A 5,032-nucleotide genomic window follows, 5' to 3' on the forward strand; every position below is an offset into this window, starting at 1 on the left:
CCAATTGATCCCGATGAATCTAGCGAAGAAGATGAAGATCACAATATGAGCCAAGAGGAAGATGCGCATAATGACATCGCACGGGAGGAAGATGGAGATCACGATATTGAGGAAGAAGACAACGATCATCAAGAATCACCACATTTTATTGAAGACGATGATCAAGTACTTTTAGATGAACGTACGATGCTAGAGTACGATGATGATATAGGAGATCAACTCGGTATAGAGTTAGAGATAGACTTATTTGGCGTCTTAGGCTTAGCTCAAGTTGATGTAAATGCTCTTCATTGATTTTTTTCATCTCAAACTTGAACATGAATATATGAGCTTCAAAGGCTTGATGTACATACTCTCATATTTTTATTCTCTCAAAAGATCAAACATGTATGAAAATTAAAAAAAATTTGTCATTGGAAAAACGTCGCTATAAAATAGTATCTCAATGTCGCTATAAGTTGCTATATAGCAACTTTTGTAATAGACGCTATATAGCGACGTTTGCTTAAAGTCGCTATATAACGATGTTTTACGGGACGCGCTTTTCATACCGATGATTAACGCCCTGCGTGCGCTAAACGTTGGTTCTTAAACGTCGCAATAGGATCCGTGTGTAGTAGTGTAGTATTCAAATCGTTGCAACTTTGCAAGACATCAAAATGCATGCTTCCAATGTAACGGAGAATCATGTCTCGACTCTCATGCACTTGCCTCCACTCAGAATTCGACACTGAATTTTTAGCAAATACAGGCCAAAAGTCTGAAATGATTGGTGTGCCCGTCGTAGTACTCAGTCTGACCGAATGATTGTTAATTGTGCACCAGCTGTGCATTACAAAGAGAGTTCATTGACGCGAGTTACAACACTGATGTGCTGATCTGAAAGGAATTTCTACAGAGATGGAGTTATGAATAGAAGCGACGGCTTACATTCAAAAGTACTGAGGAGATAAGGCGTGGAAAAACAATTATGTACAGAAGAAGTGAAGAGATAATGTAGTGGGAAAAATGTTGCTTCTCCAGGTGATCACACAACTGCAGATTATCAAACCGCATCAGCACCACCCGACACAATTTAAAACAGAAACTTGCAAAGACTCCAATTAAGAATGTGGTGGAATGTGGTGTTTGAGGAGCATACCCGGGTGATAGACTACTCTGACAAATCCGTTACTGGTAAGCACCAAATTGTGTAAGATCAGGTAGGATATGCGCTGATTGGTGATTATGATGTTTCGTGGAGTTTAGGATGGATGACAAGCATATTGGATGCGTGTTAAAGACACAGAATGATGATGCGATTAGTGTTGCGTTGATTTATCATCGTCTGTGGAATTGTGCGTCTTGCTAACGGGCAAAATACCCTTTCTCAAAGAACACGAGAGCTTCGTATCCTATCGAATACATCCCTAACGCTAAGATGCCATGCGTCACGGGCCTCATCCCAAGAACATGATTCTATTAGCTTGCGACGCGTTCGGTGTTCTGCCTCCCGTCAGCAAATTGACGCTGGCGCAAACCATGTATCATTTCATCAGCGGCTACACTGACTGGTGAGTTTGGGGATGTCAGCCGTTGACGTGGTCATTGGGTGAAAAGTTTTTGCTTGCAAATTTTTGGGGGTGATGAGTAGCTGCTGGGGTTCGTATAAGAATAGTATAGAGAGGAAGTTTGGATTGAACAAGTGCTGGAATGAAAGGCTGTAGGCAGATAAGAATTGAAAGAGCAGCCAGATCATGTGATGGGCCCATTTGAACTTTGAAACTTCAATTGGGAAGATAGATGGAGGCTCATGGAGCGCGGACAGAAAAACGTATGATTACTATGATACGACGAATTGGGTCACGGGTGGAGCTGAGGATTAGTATGTGAAGCAATTGATTGATGGAATTAGGGTGAGGTGATGGATGTTGATCGATGATTTTACTGAGTGAAGTAGCCGAGGACGACATTTTCGACTTGTTTTGGGTCGGCCTTCATCATGCTGCATCCCACCAAATACGCTGCCATGCTCGCTACCAAGATGAAGCAGCACGGCACCACCGCCTGGCTTGTCAACACCGGATGGTCCGGCGGCAGGTAACTCTCAAGTTTCTATAAACGTCCTTCCGGCCCATCAGTTTTCAACAATCAGTTCCATCTTTCGTATATTCGCATTTCACTTATCTTGCGAAACTCTCTCATTAATCATCTTGCCAGAATCTGTTTCGTTAATTGGTCGGTCGTTAATTCATGTTTCATGCTGCAGCTATGGCCTCCGACAATCTGTATTGATTTATCAGTTCACGAGAATCTGTATTGTCTTTAATCGTTCATCGATCGATCGTGATATTATGATATTCATCTTTCATGCTGCAGTTATGGCCTCGGACAATCTGTATCGTTAATTGATCGATTAGCTGCCGACAATCTGTATTGTTAAATGATCTGTCAGCGTCTGCATCGTTTAATCCATCGATCGTCATGCTTTTTTCGTGCTTACAGTTATGGTGTCGGACAACGGATGAAGCTGCAATACACCCGCAAGCGCAATCCATGACGGATCCCTCGGCAGCGCAAACTAGCCCATCTTCGGCTTGCAAATTCCTGGCGAGGTGCCTGGTGTCCCGTCTAACATCCTCCATCCGGAGAATATGGTGATCATCGATTCCTCTCTTTGATTCCATTTCTTTGCTGCATTTCTACGTCCCAACTCCGTATTTCGCAGAAACAAGGCACACGAATCCTCTCCAGTAAATCCTTACATCTCAAGAAACACAATATTCTGTGGAGGTCATACGGATTTCCGATCTTGCATGGTTTCTAGATTTGCTTAGGCGCCCAAATGTGTTGCAAAGTGGCTCGTTTTTTGTTCGTTGAATTGATCGGATGTATCATTTCTACATCCATCTTTATTCGTCACCCAGCGGACTCTTCAGTCCCAGCGAGGCTCGCTCTAGTGATTAGCTTCTGCGCCATGTAGATGAGTCATCCACTGTCCCAGACAATTCTTTCTCGCATCTTCGGTTGCTAATAATGACAGGAATACACCGAGAGAGTTCTGAAAAGATCGAGTGTGGGTGTCTAAACGATGATATGGATGAACTGGTGCTGTTGCAGTGGTCGGACAAGAAAGCCTACATGTAAACGCTGAAGCGCCTAGCAACATTATTCAAGAAGAATTTCGAGGTGTTTGCAGACTACAAAGTGGGGAACGACGAGAGCCTCACCCAGGAGATTCTCGCTGCCGGTCCACAGCTAGAAGAAACATCATAGCTTACTGCCTCCAAAACATCATCATCTTGCAGTGATCACAAGGAACTTTGAGACGTTCTCTGTATAGGAAAAAAAGAGGATTCTCTATATCATTTACTAGTTAGAAATGAACATAACTAGTAAGAGTGCAAACTAGAGAAAATGGAACACTTCCTAGTTACCTTATCTAGAGAATCAATTAAAAAATTCCCTATGTAAGTCAATGCAAGGAATCATTAGAGAATTTCACCATAAGGTAACTAGGAAATGTTCCATTTTCCCTAGTTTGCACTCTTCCTAGTTATAGTCTAGTAAATGATATAGAGAATCCTCTTTTTCTTTGTAAGACAAACTAGGAAATGCCCCATTTTTCATAGTTTGCAAACTTCCTGGTTATGAACTAGTAAACTATATTGAGAATCTTCTATATCCCTATATAGGGAGAACGCGAAATAAGTGATTTTGTCTAAGTTATATCATTTAAGAAATGAAGCACTCATGTTTCACATTTTCATATGTAGCAATTTGAACTTTTGAAGTACCTAGAGCAATAAGCAATTGTTACTATAATTACATTAACTCACATTATCTACACTAAGATTCAACAAAACCATCAAAAAGATTATGGAGTTCTCTTTAATATTTCTACAAATAATAAGAAGGTAAAAAGTCCATTCGTTATTACAATATTCAAAAGAAAAAGCAAAAAACTTCTACTATAAGAAATATAAGACAACCAAAGAGAGCTAAAAGAGCTCTACATAACATCTTTGAAGACTTATTTGAATCAAGCTAAATGTCATATCAAAATCTCTATATCTTCTAAACTAAGCACACCAGATTTTTCCATGAATCTAACTTTTTGACTTTCAATAAGCTAATACACAATGTCCCTTATCATAATGTTACTGGCTGGTTTCTTGATGTCTGTAGAGTACTGTTTGAAGCTACTCTCCATCTTTTTAAGCTTCACATATGTACTTTTTAAGGAAAAGTACATATCATGAATTGTGTGGACTCCCATGTATTTCAAAAGTATCGTCTCCATATTTTCCTCTGAAATGTCATCCACCTGAGGGCATAATAACAAAACAAGTGACAATATATTAACAAATTCGAAGCAAATGATTTAAATAATGAAGCCTAATGTAAAAGGCTGTCAATACTCTTCTATACTCGCTTGAAATCGTAGTCACCTCCATGTCTATACCTTGAATATCTTTTAAGTTCTAATTCAAATAAAAAATTGAGATTAAAATCAAGGTATGAAGACTTCAAATCATAGAAAATAAATTCTAAATATAAGAATACCTTGCATCTCTTTCCTTGGGATTTATCACTTCTTTGCACGGTCTTCTGTTCTAAGTGATCTCTCATTTTTTCACTCACCTATGAATGATAAACAACAAGTAGTGTTAATGCCATTGGAAAGAATTATGTAAAGAATACAAGCATAAATGAAAACTTTTACCTTTTTCTTTTAAAGCATATGTAAAGAATTATGTAAAGAATACAAGCATAAAGAATACAACCATAAATGAAAACTTTTAAAGGGTATTGCATATCAAAATTGATGCGTGTAAGTTTCCAATGGAGTCTTGTTGCAAATGCACATAATACATTCTCCGGCTCACATATTGATAGCCAAGAGGCGAATGCCTACACCTATAATTGCATCTAGATCTCCATAGGCTATCATCTGTTGCCATCCGGAATAAGGCACATGAAATCATAAATAAAACACCCTAGAGAACAAACACTTACATAAGCTCAACAAAGTCCATCACAAGCATAGAGA

General features: G+C 39.2%; 1 pseudogene; it reads left to right on the top strand.

Annotated features, from left to right (window-relative positions):
* The first annotated feature begins 1,109 nt into the window (after nt 1-1,109).
* LOC147890306 (phosphoenolpyruvate carboxykinase (ATP) 1-like) lies at nt 1,110-3,255 on the top strand (annotated as a pseudogene).
* The last annotated feature ends 1,777 nt before the right edge of the window (nt 3,256-5,032 follow it).

Source organism: Dipteris shenzhenensis, chromosome 19 (assembly GCF_047967505.1).
Source record: "Dipteris shenzhenensis isolate YYH24624 ecotype China chromosome 19, Dip_SZ_1.0, whole genome shotgun sequence".
Taxonomy (NCBI): domain Eukaryota; kingdom Viridiplantae; phylum Streptophyta; class Polypodiopsida; order Gleicheniales; family Dipteridaceae; genus Dipteris; species Dipteris shenzhenensis.